The following is a 14,529-nucleotide window of genomic DNA, read 5'->3' as shown; positions in this document are numbered from 1 at the left end:
ACGAGGCCTCCTCCTCTTCATGGCGGCCGCCAGCCGGCCAGCCCGGCTGGCAGCCAGCGCCGCAGCCAACCGAGGGGTCGCCTGGCGCGAGCTTACGCTGCTTACGCGAACGCCACGACCGGGCCGGCCAGGCCGAGCTGGCAGCAGCACAGGCGAGCCGGGTTCGGTGGGTGGGGGGAGACGCTTCGGGTTCGGGTCGGCTCGGGCGTCGTCGGCGGCGTCGGCGCTGGGGGACAGGGGCAGGGGGAGGGAGGGCTGCGGCAGGGCGGAGTCCAGTAGCGCCCCGAGCCGAGCTAGCGCTAGCGGCCGAACCCAGACAGCCCAGCCCAGCCAGCAGGCAGCTCAGCCCGCGCTGGCAGTCAGGTCTGAGCACTGGGGCCGCGTTGTGCTGTGAGGATATTGCTGTGCTCCTTGCTCCTGCTCCTGCTGCTGCAACGCATAGCCTGGCGTGGCGAAGCCTGCTGGCCCTGGCTCAGCTGTGCAAGCCCAGCTAGCTGCTTTGACCACCACTTCCACCGCTTCGTCACCACCCTGCTGCTTCCTCCACCGCGGCTGCTACGTCGACGAGGATAACCGCGTCGCCGCGTTGAGAAATAGACTTCTCTAGTGCTAACGAAGTGAGTGAAGGGAGCGACGCGAGGGCGACGAACCCCCATAGAATCGTAACATAGGACTCCCACCCCGTCCCAACCCATCGAGAGCAAGCCAAGCAAGCCAAGCCAAGCAAGCAAGTTCGGTGGAAATCAAGCTGTGATTTATTTTGTGGATCATCAAGGATTACCAGTGTGATACGAATTGTGCAGTGTGTTGCTGGAGACATCCGCTTCAGTCTAAACTTTCTTAAGAAAGAAAATAATAGTGCCTCAAGCTTTGAAAGTGAATACGTCAGAGTTTTAGATAAATAACTGATCCAAAGTGTGTGCAGCGTTGTTAAATTGAGGTGAGTTCAGTTGCATCAACGTAATTTTATTAGTGTTTCCTCTCCTGAATGAAACGCATCGTAGTTCTTGTTCCTCGTAACCTTGTGAAATAGTTAAATTTTCTTAAAAGTGAGTGGATACCATGCCAGTATTTCTATGAAAAGTGTCCAGTGCTCTCAAGCTCAGTGGTTTTGTGCGACAAACTTCAGTGTTAAGTTACCAGTCCTAATACGGAGTTCTAAATATTCTGCGAGGTGAGTGGCATCATCGACAACTCAGGCCCAATTTGATCCGTCCCCTGCGTAACCCTTTCCATGCTTGTGAGGCCTGTTCCAATTATTATATAAAAGCGAGCAAAGGTACCGCCGCCTGGCCTGGGCGGCCTGGGCCCTGGGGGTCGTAATGTAACGTGCTATCACCATCAGCGTGCCGATATCCTTATCAAGAGCCCGCTTATCGCACCGGCCAGACAGGGGCCTCAGTGGGCCCGGCCACGCCGCGCCACGCTGCGCCATGCGCGTGTACTTGGCGGTGTTAGCTCTGGCGTCTGCCGGCCGCGATGCGTTTCGGCTCCGTCAATCCATAAGAGTGATCAAGGGCCGGGCGGGCCGGGCAACACGGCACGGCGTGGCAGCGCAGCGGGTCGGGCAGCAGGGCGTCGATGTCCGTCGTCGCCGCCGCCCTCGTTCCGTTTCCCACTAAAAATAAAGTGTCTTGGTCGTTCTGATTGCCGGCGGCAGTGGGCGCGCCGCGGGCCGCGGGTAGGCCGCGGGGCCAGCGCGTTGCCGCCGTCTAAAATAAAAGTGTCTCCGCGGCCCGCGTCCACGTGTTGGTCGCGTCGGGGGCGTGGGCGGGTTGACACTTGCACCGCCGCGCGCACCGCGTCGGGCTTATCGGTAACGCTGCCGCCAAGTCTGATTGCACGCCGCGCCCCGGCCGAAACAACGGCGACAATGACACTCGGGGCCCCGAGCAGCCCTGAGTGGTATTGTATTGTTGGGGAGCTCCTCTGTCGCCTCGTCCGGGCCGAGGCGAGGCGAGGCGAGGCGGCTTTGACAGCGGTGGGACCGCGCACGGCGCCGCCTCCGTACGCCCACGTTTATTACAGTGACGCGACGTCGGCGAGGCGCTGGCGCGCTGGCGCTGCGTCCCGTGACCGCGCTAACGTGCGCGTGTTGTCGCGGTGCTGCAGTGCAGCGGCGTGGTGCAGGGAAGGGCTTCCGCCGCTGTCTCTCTCGCACTCGTGGAGGCTGTTCGAAATGGGCCTACAGGTGTTCGAACCCACGGCCGCGCGGCCCCAGTGGCGGCCCTGAAACGAATTGGGGCCCTGGCCGTGGCCGCCGCTACACTGTTCCATTGGGCATGCACGCGGGGCGCTACGCGAGCCGCGCGAGGCGCATCGCATTGCCGCGGTATTTCCCGGCGCCCAATCTGGCAGCCCTGCAGTCCTGCACCGCGGCGCGCCCGGCCGGCATCTCTCTCTCTCTCCTCGCACTCCAGGGCCTCGGCGGCGCGCGCGAGAGAGAGAGAGAGAGACGAGAAATCAGCATTCTGCTGCAGCGCCGCGTCGCGGCCGTCGCCAACACGTTGGTTGCGTACCTGCTGGATGCTGGCTGGCTCGTCGTGCTCGCAGGACTCGCGGAGCCCAAAGGCCCCGCTTCCGGTCACGGAGGACTCCATCTGAGTGCCTCGTAAGGACGTGGAGGAACGGGGGCCGGCCGTAAGCCCGCCGGGGAGACACGGACATACGCCCCGGGTGAAGGTGTGGTCCAGCTCGTGGGTGGCGGAGCGACGCGCTGCTCAAAGTAGTCGACCGTTCTCTCTCGCGCCCTTGCGGAGTGCGCCTTGAGTGCGACAGAGCCCACGACACTTGGGCACGGTCCCCCGTTTTGGCGTTTTCTCTCGGCTAGATGCCTGCGCACGACGGGCACCCACACGGGCCTTCGTTAGCTCACTACTTTCCTTCTGCTCTCTGACCTTTCCTCCGCCGGGAGGCTCCATCCGAACAGCGCGCGGTCTCTCTCGCACTGCAGGTGCGCTCCGGAGGGGTGCGAGAGAGAGAGGGCCACGGCTTGGAGTCTGCCAGCAGCACGCGCGTCCCACCTGACGGCCGCGGGGCTCGCGGCTCGCGCAATCTCCTCGTCGGCGAGGCTCTCCAGTCTCCAGGACGCCGTGGCGGCCGGCGACGCAGCGGCCGGCGGGCGCAACCTGCCGGCCTCGTGGCCCAAGTGGCGTAGGCCCTGCTTGTTAGCGCCGACCTGGGTGACCCCGGCCCGCCCCTCCCCGATGACGCCCTGTGCTGCCCTGGGCCGCACCGACATTGATTCTGCCGGCTACTGTCCCTACCTTGCGGCCCCGGGCTGGCTGTGCTGGCTGTGCCCCGGGCGGTGGCTACGGCGTGGCGCTAGGTCTACGGCCGGGGGTGCCGGGGGTGGGGGCGGCGCCCTGGGGGGACTGAACTTGGAGGCCGTCGGCCAACCCGTCCCCCGCACCTGGGGGCACGGCCGGCACGGCACTGTATGTCCCCCCGCAACCCCACTGCAGCAACTTCAGTGAAGGGCGCGCGCGTGCTCACTCTTTTTCGCCCTAATTTATTTTGCCCGTAATGAGTGGAGCGGCGGCGGAGAATCGAAATGCCGGTGACTTTTTTGTGTTTCCTTCCTGGCCGGCGTGGCGTGGCGTGGCGGGGCGTGTTTGCGAGGGTGGGAGGGCCGCGAACCCCGTGGGGCCGTGGGGCGTCGGCAGGGCGTCGGCAGGGCGTCCGCAGGGCCGAGGGGCACCGAGGGAAGGGCTGTAATTGAGAGTGATATCGCGGAAATCGGAGGGAATGCGACGGAGTCCGGACGGAGGGGCGTCGCCTGCGTCGGCCTGCCGAGTGCTTGAGCTGGCTCAGGCCCTCCGGAGTGAATTAAAGGCGGCGCACGGCGCACGCAATTTAGCCCGAGTGGGTTGTGCGAGTGACAATGGCGGACGGCGGCGCCGGGACTCGAACCCGCGGCCGTCCGAGCGTGACGCGGGCCTTTGTGTCCCGGTGGAGTGGATTGGCGCGGCGCGTAAGCGGTCCTGGACGTCCTGGACCGCGTGTGGCTGGCACGCCGTGTGGCGGAAGGAAGCAGCGCGTGGGCGTGGCGGCGTGGCGAGTCCCGGGGACCTGCGGGGACCCAGGACGGACGGGTTAGGCTCGTCGAGGCTCGGCGGCGTGGACTCCGGCGCGTCGCGGCGCGGCGGGGGATGGCGGCGGCGGGCGCGGTCGTGGCTGGTCGGCGCGGTTGCCGTCGCCTCGGCCGGCATGGCACAGCCATGGCACAGTGCTGGCTGACTGGCACACTGGCGGCGGACGCTCGCGGCGGCGCGGCGTGGCATACCCTGTTGGAAATGGTTGCCCAGGATCCCGTCGGCCACGCCGGCCACGTAGGGGTCGGGTCCGGCCTGGTCCCCGTGCCGCAACACCTGGCCGTCGTGGAGCCGGCCGGGCCGGCTGCTTTGGTTCTCGCCGAAGCATGCGAAGCCCTGGGCCTGGCCTACACTGTACACTTGGCAACGCCGGCGGGGTGTCTCGTAGCGCCTCGCCTCGCAGGGCGGCGCGGCTCCGCGGTCAGGGGGGTGGAATTGTTACAATTGGCCGCGATGTGTGAGCGGGGGCGTTGGCGGATAGGCCGACCATCGAGGCAGCCGGCACGGCGGCAAGCACGGCGTCGAGGACGCGATGCGCCAAGACGGCAAGTCGCGGCCGCGGCGAGCGAGAGAGAGACGGAGGCCGCCAGCGTTGAGTTCCGCCGCGCCGTGCCGCGCCGCATGGCCCCCTCGGGCCCCTCCCCTCGCCTCCCTTCCCCTCCCCTCCCACTCTCTGGGCGCAGGCAACGCACAGAGTGGCAACGCCGCACTGCCGGGCCGGGCTCGCCTCGCCTCAGCCATCGCACAGCTCGCCTCTCCTCGCGTCAGACCCCGCGGGGCGCGGCGCGGCGGGGCGGGGAGTCCCTGGCGGTCCCTGGCGGTCCGGCGCTGGCCCGGGTGAGGCGATGCGGACCGCCGGCTGCCTGCCTGGCTGCCTGCCTGGCTGCCTGCCTGGCTGTGGCTCTCCTCTTGTCCCTTCTTGCTCCTCTCGCCTCCCTTCTCTCTGCATTTCGTCGGCCACCCTTTTTCTGCCCCCTCCGCGGTGTTGCGCACCCGGAGCCTGGAGTCCCCCCCCTCCCCTCTCCGGCCCCTCCTCGGCGAAAGGCCAGCAGTGCAGTGCCGAATTCTGCTTCGGCGTGGGGCCCAAGCATGTGGAGGTGGCGGACGGGTTCCTCACAAGCTGGCCGTCGAAGGGCCCCGCTGCCGCGAGCTGGTCGTCGCCGAGTCCGCCCAGGACAAAGGAGGCCTCGACCTTGGCGGCGCGGTCGGCCGGGCGGCCGCGGAAGACGCGGGCCATCGGTTCAGCGGGTGGGTGGGCCAGCCGGGGCCAGCAGGCCGATGCCGAACGGCGCTCTGTCTCTCTCGCGCCTTGACGGCACGCCCGCGAGTGCGAGGGAGATGGTTCGGAGTGCGCGGGCCGCACAGTGGGCCAGGTGGGCTGGCGGAGGATGTGCTTTACGTGTGGTGGAAGTCACGGCCGGGTCACCGCCGGGCACCGGGACCCATAAAGGGTTTGGAGGACGCGGGCACGCGGGGTGCCGCCGCCCACGCCGCGTCGCAGCGCTGCGGTGTCGTTCGGGAAGGTGTCGGGCGGGAGGCGGCACGTCCGCCGAGCCATTTTTTGCCGATGACACGCCGCGTCGTGGCGATGGCGATGAGGGAGGACGGCGAGGAGGACGCGAATGGAGCAATCTGGGTGACGACACCGACGACACCCGCCGCCCCAGGCCGCCACCGCACCCCACCGCACCCCACCGCGCCCCGCTGAGGCGGGCTGAGGCAGACTGAGGGTGCCTGGCTGGCTAATGGACGTACAGTGTCGTGTTTCGGCTCGGCGCGCCATTGGTCGGCATCGGGCCGCCAGGACGCGACTCGCGCCGACGAACCGAGTATCAAATAATGAAAACGGCGGTCGTCGTCGTGTGCATCATCCCGGCGGTATTTTTGTTTGATTAGGAAGCTGATTGCATTATTCAGTTACTCGTCCAAATGTTGTGGCAACAACGTGGGGGGGGGGGGCAGCCCGGTTGGATTGATAGGGGCTGTTCGTGTTTCTCTGCCCCTGCCGCGCCACGCTGCGCCGCCCGCCGACCGGAGGGGACCGGAGAGCTATCGATATCTTCTAATCGGTGTGCTGCCCTGCGCGGCCCGGCCCGGCCTGCCCGACTGGCGGTCGACCGGGGGGCGTACACCACACTCAGAGTCGAAAGGCTTTACCGGGAATCGAACCGCGGCCCGGCGGAAGACTCACGCCGTGCTCGCCCGGCGGCGGCGCCGCTCCACTGTGAGCATTAAATCGTAATTTGGCGCGATGGCTGAGTGGCCGGCGCACCAGCGCGCTGTCTCTCTCGCACTCACGGGGCGTTGCGTGCGGGGCGCGACGAAAACATCCCCTGGCTGTGCCCTGCGCCGCGCGGCTCCCAAACTTTTAAATGAGCTCGCAGGGCGACCTGCCCGCCAAAGGGGCGAGGGGCCCCGCAGTGGCGTGGCATGGCGGGGCCAGAGCACTCTGGGGTGGAAATTGTCAAGGAAACGCGGCCAACGTGCTGCTCGCGACCTTGACGGCGACCCGCGGGAGTTTCCCCGGCCGGGCAGCGCGATAGAGGTCCCGATAGGCCCTGCACAGTCAGAAGGCCGGTGGAGGCGGACAAAACTCTAGACGCGTTTTGAGCTCCAGAGTCGCTAAAAAGGCCTCGAACCGATCGTGTAACCCCACCAATGGATTCCTCGTCCGGAGAGCAATCCATTGGTGGGGTCACACGTTCGGTTCGAGCTCCATTTAGCGACTCTGGAGCTCTAAACGCGTTTAGAGTTTTGGATCCACTGTGCCCTGCCAGCGGGCCCTGCACTGCTGTCTGATGCCGCACAGCTCTGTCAGAGTGCGAGAGAGACAGAGCGACGTGCCTGCAGGCCGTGCCGGACAGCGCTGTCAATTTGCCGGGTTTGAATCGGCGGCTCGGACGGCGCGCAGTTGGAGTGACGTCACTCCGCAATTAGTCTGCGAGCGAGCTCGACGTGCTGCACCGCGTCGCTCGGCGTCGCTCGGCGTCGCTCGGCGTCGCTTGCCAGCAGCTTGCCAGCGAAGTGCACAATTACAAACATGATTGCTTGAATGGTGCGAACCTCGGCTCGGGCCGCCGACGCGGTCGTCTCCGAATCTGGAGGCCGCCGAGGCAGACGAGTCGCAGACGAGGAGGCGTGATGTTGACGTCGTTGGCCGTGCTGCGCGCTGCTTCGCGCCGCTGCAGTCGGCGAGTTCCTCGTCGAAGTGCCTGCTCAGTCCGGATGCCTGCCAGACTGGCGGTCGGGCTGCCTGGTCGTCTCGCGGTGTCAAAGGCGAAGCCCCGCCTGCCGCGTTCGCACGTTTCGTCGCCCGAAAGGCTCTATCTTATCTCCCTGGATGTGCCTCCCTGCGCGGAGCGGTTCAGAACCACGCTGTCTGTCTCTCTCGCTCTCGCGGCGCGTTCCGCGCGCGTGCGAGAGAGACGGAACGAGTCCCGATTACGGCGAAATGTATCGCGGGGCGTTGGCGACACCTGAGTCGCCAGGGCACTGTGGACACGCGGGTTTTGGCGCGTTCGGCTCGTCACGGCGCGGCGACGGCAGTGGCGGTCACGAGACTGACAGTGTGGGAGCGTGAGCGCCTCGTCGGCGGCGGGGTGCTAACGCGTCGAGGCCGCCCGTTACCGTGTCAGGCGCCCTGCTATCGCAGTGTAGGCCCGGCGCGCTGCTTGGCGGATTTCGAACAGTGGCGCGCCGCTGTCTCTCTCGCACCTTTCAAACCGCAGCGCGAGTGTGAGAGGGGAAGACAGCGACGGAGGCACTGTTGGGAATGAGACTGCTGCTACGGACGACCTCTGCTGCTCCCCGGGTGATGTCATTTGGAAAAAGGGAGGGGGCACCCGCGCGTGTGAATCCGAATGCCATTTGATTTGAATGTGTTGTCTGTTCCCCCTCCCCTCCTGCCGCGGCCTGCCCCGGGGGGCCGCGGGGGCCGCGGGGACCGTGGCGCAGGTGACCTGCCGCCGACATGTCGTTCCTTACACACCTGCCCCCCACCCCCGCTCCCGCTTCCCCCACCCCTTCCGATATTGTCGTCCGCTTGTACAGCTGGGTTATCAGTGCGGGCGCTGTGTTCGATTCGGCGATTCGGCCAGTGGGCATTGGGTGGGACTGGAATGACATGGCACCGCGAATCGCCCCCCCCCCCCCCTCGTTCTGCGACTGCCCTGTCCCCCTCCCGTTTCCGCCCCCTCGCTATCTTCCATTTCCCCTTCATTTTTCCCGCCTTTATTTTTCCCTATTTTTTTTTCGGGGCGATGGAGATTGCCGGGTAGCTTGGCGGCCAGGGCCGCGGAGCAGGGGGATTGCTTACAAGGCTGGGATTGGTTCGGAAGGGCGGCGGGGCCTCGCGGGGCCCTCGCTGGGCCCTGCAGGGCGCTGACGGCGCCGTGGTGGTCGTGGCGCGGCGATGCCGTCGCTGAAAACGCTCGCCATTTCCCTTTGTGAAAATCAATTTTGGCTCCGCTCCGCCCTGCCGGCCCTGCTCCGCCCTGCCCCACTTGTCCTCGAGGACGCGGCGCTAACGACGCCAGGCTGCGCCGCGCTCAGGCGGCCCGCTCTGATTGGCTGAGGGGTCGGCGGCCGCGGCCGTGGCGGCGGCGGCGGCAAAATTCGAAATTGAATCACGCTATCATCTCGGCCCTCGGTTGTTGATGGTTTTAATCGAAAGCAAATCCCGGGCGTCTTTGTCGCGGCGCCCTCCTCGCGGGGCGGCGTCGTCGCCGTGCTCGCTCCCCCTCGACCACCCCGTGTCCGTGCACCACGGCCGCGTGACAGCGGCCCGATTCCGAGAGTCGTTCGCTCTGTCTCTGTCGCACCTTTGCGGGACGCCCCATGAGTGCGAGAGAGACAGAGCGACGAAAGCGCCCCTCGGAGTCAGTCTAGTACAGCGGCACGTCCAGGCGAATGTGTGATTTGGATTACGCGTGCTTGACGCGTGACGGGTGCGCCGTCGGGGGGCTCAACTAGCGCTGCAGCGGGGCGGCGCTCCGTCGCTCTGTCTCTCTCGCACCCCTTCTGGCCGTCCCGCGAGCGTGAGAGAGACAGCACTACAAACGCAGTGTTCGGTCGGCATCTGCCTGCAGCAGGGCGCATCGCTCGGGCCTTGGCACAGTGGGCCAGAAGACCGGTGGAGGCGGCCAAAACTCGCGTTTTGAGCTCCAGAGTCGCTAAACAGGCCTCGAACCGAACGTGTGACCCCTCTAATGGATTCCTCGTTCGGAGAGCAATCCATTGGTGGGGTCACACGTTCGGTTCGAGTCCCATTTGGCGACTCTGGAGGTCAAAACGCGTCTTGAGTTTTGTCCGCCTCCACCGGTCTTCTGGCCCACTGTGCGTGGGGCCGTGGGGGGTGCGGCTCGTCCACCTGCCTCGGCGGGCAGTCCGCACAGATCAGCTGGCCGGAGTCCGCGCGCCGGACTGCGTGCAAAGTGCACCGGCAAGGTCAAGATCGCGAGGCGGGGCGTGGCGGCTGCGTGATGCGGGCGGTGACGTCACACCGCTCCCGGACGAGTCCTGGATGGATGCGGCTGGCTGGCTGGCGACTTGACAAGAAGCTGCTCCGGCCGACGTCTTGCTCTGTTGCTAACGGCGTGTGTACGTCGTGCTCGCGGTGCATCGTGACTCGATTCGGAATATTTATTTTTGTTTCCGACATCGAACCGCGCGAGCGAAGCTCGCTCTGCTGGGCTGGAGCGCTACACTGTTTTTTTTCGCGTTGTGTGGTCATTATGACTTGGCTGTCAGGCGCAGGAGGGTCTTGAAGGCGCCGCGGCCGCGCTGTGTGCCCACTGGGAGACCTACCGTGTGTAGTTATCGCTAATGGGCGGCGCGTCGGTGCCGTCGCTCTCTCTCGCACCTCTGAGGAAGGGCCCGCGAGTGCGAGAGAGACGGCGTGGCAGGCCTTGTTCGGAAGCCGCCAGCAGCCCCATGATTTTTCGCGGCCGTACTCGTCTCGTCGCGAGGATGTGCGTTGTCAGCCGACGGCCGACAGCATGGCCGGGACGGATTGGCGGATGTGCCGAGGATGGCAAGGAGTGAGTAGAGGCGCGGGCAGGGTGCCGGGCATGGTGCCAGGCCGCCGTGGCGCGCCAGGTACGCGCAGATGCCTGCGAGTCGCAAGATGAAGGCGACGGAAAATAAACAAACGGCAGCGGAAAATGAATGTGAATGGCGGCGGGGAATATTCCAGGCGCGACTCGTAAGTGCGCCGCGGCTCACGGCGTCGTCGACGGCGAGGTGCCGGCCTCCGGGTCGGCGACAAGGCGGGCTGAGCTTGTGTGTGCCCACTGCAAAGCGGCCGTCTTGTCGGCGGCGGGGGAGCGGCGCGAAAAAGCGAGGGGTCGCCGTCGTCGGGGCGCCCCGAGTGTTTGCCGAGGTCATAATTGCGCGGCTGACATGTGGCTAATATCTGGCTTGAATGGGCGCGCGAGGCAGCCAGCCAGGCAGGCGGCCAGCCCGGCAGCCAGGCAGCCCGCCATGTATAAAGGATGTAGTGTTTGAACAGCCTTGGCTTATCTTTGCGCTCGGCCGCTCCGCTCGGCAGATTGCGCGGCTTGGCGGCTTTTTGGCGTGGAGAGGAGCAGCATGGAGGAGGCCAGAGCGAGCTTGAAAGGACCGAGGTCGCGCACCGCCACCGCCTCCCGCTGGACCGCCGTCCTCTGCAGACTGATTCCGAGAGTCGTTTTCGCCGCTCTGTCTCTCTCGCACCCACACGGGACTCGCCATGCGTGCGAGAGAGACAGAGCGACCCGCCTAATCTCCGCACCGACTCGAATTCGCCGCCCAGCCAATCCGCTTCCTGCTCGTTGGCGCGGGTGGTGATCTCACCGGGCGGAGCGCGGCGGAGCGGGTTTCAAATGCACGGTCGCTTACTTTTTTCGTTTTTGCTGTTTTTGTTTTTTTTCGCGCTGTTGGGTACCTGGTGGGCCGTAGATGTGCTGCGCGGCGCCTGATGAAGTGCTTTTTTGCGTGCGGCTTGTGCTGGCTGTTGTAAGACCGGCCCGTTGCGACACTGGAGGGCTGGCCCGCCACGGCGCGGCAGGACCATCGGCCGCGCTCAGCCGCAAGCGCAGCCCTTTGTCCGCGGGGTTTTTCTCTTTCTCGTCTTGCAGTGCGGCGGCCTGACGGACGGCGCGGCGGCGTGACCCCCGCGAGCACAATGCGACTTGCGTGCCGGATCGGCACGGCGATAACGTCATCACGGTGCCGCCAAGCGCGCCAAGCGCGCGCCTGCCTGCGAATTGGCGGTCGTCTTGACGCTCTTGATGGCGGTGAGGCGCGGGGCGTGGCGGCCCGCGAGCACGTGGTGGTGTGGTGGCGCTCGGCGACGTGCAGGGCGTGGCGGCGGCGGAGAGGGGGGGGGGCGACGCGGCGGCGATGGCAAAGGGGGATCCGCGGCGGCGGCGGCGCGGTTGCGTCTGTCGGTGTCGCGTCGATGCCGCAGCGGCGGTGGTGGCCTTGGCGGTGTCTCGGCGGCGCTGTTGGCAGCCGAGCGATCCCGAGGAGACGCTGTCTCTCTCGGGACGCCCCGCCCCGCCCCCCGAGTGCGACAGTGACGGAGCGACGCAGCGACTCAGGCGCGGTGCTCGCCGCGGCGCGCCTTTTCGAACGCGCCGCCAAGCCGGCCGGCCAGTCAGCTGGCCCAGTGATAACGGCCGTGGCGCCGCGCCGCGCTGCGTGTTTGTTTTGGCGGGGCGGGGCGGGGCGGGGTGGGGTGGGGGGGGTGGGGGCGGGGTGGGGCGGGGCGGGGCGGTAGGGACCAACCGTGTGATCGGGGCTGATCGGCTGGAAGGGGAGGCCGTGGCGTGTCCTTTGCTGCCCTTGCCTGGGATTGCTGGCCCGGCCGGTGATTGCGTTCGTCCGTGTGCGTGTGTGTGTGTGTGTGTGCGCGCGTGTGTGTTCAGCTGCTAGGTTCTCCGCCCGACATCCGGGCGTGGCCGCGCGGCGCGTGCGTGGGCGTGGGACTCCCGGGGTGGCCGATAGGGTGGCCGATAGGGTCGCCGGTGGTGGCGATGTGGGTCGCGGGCGTGGTGGATGGTCTTCGGCGGCGGCCTCGCGGTGGCCGATGGTCCGCGGGTCGTCGCCCCCACCCCTGCCTGCCGGGGCTCCGCGCGCCGGGCTGATTTTTACGTCCTCGGCCCGCGTGTTTGAGTAGCGCTGTCGAAATCGATAGCCAAGTCGGTGGTGCAGCTCGGGGGGCTTGACCTGGCCGGGCGCGGGGGACCGAGGGGCCGCGATGTGCGGACGGCACGGCGCTGTAGACGGTGTAGTCGGCAGTGTATGCGGGCGCACGGCCGGCCGGCTGGATGTGTGTGCACATTTCATGAAGTGCAGGGCCTGGCGGGGGAAGAGGGGAGGCGGGGGAAGGGGAGGCCTTTGATATGTGTTTCTTTGCCTCCATTTACCCCGCCGCCGTGTTCCTTCATCAAATTTGCCTCAGTTTCCTCGCGGCCCCGCGGTTTCAGGGGCCAATATCCCTTCTCCACACACGCCGCGCCCGCCCCGCGTTTAGGGCCTTTTCTCGGTGCAAAGCTCCCCTGCGCTCGTGCGTGTGTGTGTGTTTGGGTTCCATCTCCATTCCATCTGCTGTTTTGCGCGCGTCTTGCGCCCCGCCCCGCCCCGCTCCTTGGCCATGTCTCTCCTGGGAGCGCGCCGCGCGCACCGCGGCCGCCCTGCCTCCCCCTTCGGTCGTATTTATGGTGTGGGGTCCCAATTCGGCGGGATGCACCGTCGTTTTCATTACCTGATGGGGGAGGGGACCCCGTGCGCGGCCGTGGGGGTCATCTTGTCCGTGGCGTGCGCGCGCGCGATGTGTCCCCAGCGGCCACACCCTCGCGGGGCCTGGCCGGCCGAGGTCTCGCCGTGGGTGCAATCAATGTAACGTCGCCCGGGATAATCAATGTAATTACAGGTACGGTGTAGTAACCGGAGCCGATTTGTCCGCCGGCTCGATATTGGATCCGGCCGGCGCGACTTTGGTCCCCGTCGGCGGCCTGGGCTCGGTGGCGTCCCTGGGGGCGCCACACCGCCGCCACGCCGCCGCCGCAAACTTCTCGCCGGATTCGGAATGGCCTCCGCGTTGCGGTATCTCATGGCACACTGCAGCGCGCTCGCGGCAACTTGCGCCAACAAATGCACGCGGCGGGGCGTTGGTTGGGGGCGGCCAGGGGCGGCCAGGGGCGGCGCGCCCTCCAGCCCTCCCCGCGCTCCGTTTGCTTGCTCTGCCGTCTCTCTCGCACTCGAAGGGGTGTGGGCACCGTCTCTCTCGCACTCAAGGGTGCGAGCCAGCCGCTACGCGCTGCGCGGACCGATTCCGAACAGTGACTCATCTCTCTCGCGCTGCCGGGCGTCGAGCGGGGGTGCGAGAGAGACAGACTGCGCTGCGCCGCGGCGGCTGCATGTTATTTATTCGCTCCTTTATGAAAGCGGCACGGCGCGGGGCGTAGTATTTGAAAGACGGGATTAAAATGAGCACGGGAAGGGAACGCACAGCGCGCAGAGCGCAGCCTTGACTGACGATGTCTCGCCGTGGCGCAATTTCGTAGCTTTTCGGGGGGGTCAACATTGTGTAAATCGCCGAGGTGATGAGCTGGCGGAGAGCACTGGCACATTCAGAAGGTTATATAACATTTATACATTGCGACTTTCTCTCTGAATTTTTACAAATATCCTCTCTCGTGGAACATTTTTCGCTGGAGTGTGGGGGTGCTTCTTGCGGCGGAGCGACAGCCTGGGACGCTGTTTAAAATCCCACGCCGGCGCTCCGGCGACCCGAAGTGCTCCGTCACTCTGCACTGGCAATATCCACCACTCTGGAAAGTTTGTTTGAAAATTGGCTTTCCCTTTGACTGATGCGTGTTTTTCTCCGGCGCGTGTTCCAGGCCATGTTGCGGGTCTCCAGGACTTCTACTACATCAGGTCTCGTTTTTGTTTGTTTGCAGAATGCTGAGGCGGGTCTCCACCAGCTTGCTTGGTTCGCCGCAGTGCGCCCTACTCCCGGCTTGCTCTCTCTCGCACCCCCGCCCCCGCGGCCCCCGCGGCCCCCGTGGCCCCTCCGGCCCCCGAACCCCTCTGGGGTTGGCAGCGCGTTGACGGCCACGCGGACCTGGACGGTCCGGCTTGATTTGCAGCACCAAGTTGCTTTTCCTGCCTTGAAGCTTCTCACCGAGGGGGCTCAAGTAAAGCGTCGCGCTTGTCTTAAGTTTTAACTTTTTGGAGCTGCTGCACTCTCCTTCACGGCTGTGCTTGTGGACTGTGGAAGCTTTCCTTTTGGGCTTTGAGCGACGCGGTCTGACTTACGGTGTAGCTGCCTTACTGTTGCTGGCGAGGTGTGATCGCGGAAGGGGTCCCTTGGTCCCTTAGGCCTGTGTGTACCTACACTGTACCACTGGGCTCGGTCGAGAGTAAAAATAATCGCAATCCATTTTAGTTC

The 14,529-nt window shown here is 65.9% G+C and overlaps 1 protein-coding gene across 16 annotated transcripts in view; it reads left to right on the top strand.

Annotated features, from left to right (window-relative positions):
• The first annotated feature begins 265 nt into the window (after positions 1–265).
• Positions 266–14,529, top strand: part of LOC117639572 (muscleblind-like protein 2) — a 104,602-nt gene continuing 90,338 nt past the window's right edge. For 4 of the 16 annotated variants that reach the window (XM_034375381.1, XM_034375380.1, XM_034375379.1 and 1 more), the window contains exon 1: positions 267–617. The gene's annotated coding sequence lies outside the window, so the exon portion shown is untranslated. Of the gene's footprint in view, positions 941–13,978; positions 14,016–14,529 lie in introns of all 16 variants that reach the window. The other 12 variants (XM_034375386.1, XM_034375385.1, XM_034375383.1 and 9 more) reach the window with 8 other exon arrangements.

Source organism: Thrips palmi, unplaced genomic scaffold (genome assembly GCF_012932325.1).
Source record: "Thrips palmi isolate BJ-2018 unplaced genomic scaffold, TpBJ-2018v1 HiC_scaffold_11, whole genome shotgun sequence".
NCBI classification, from domain to species: domain Eukaryota; kingdom Metazoa; phylum Arthropoda; class Insecta; order Thysanoptera; family Thripidae; genus Thrips; species Thrips palmi.
This window is presented reverse-complemented; position numbering and strand designations above follow the sequence as displayed.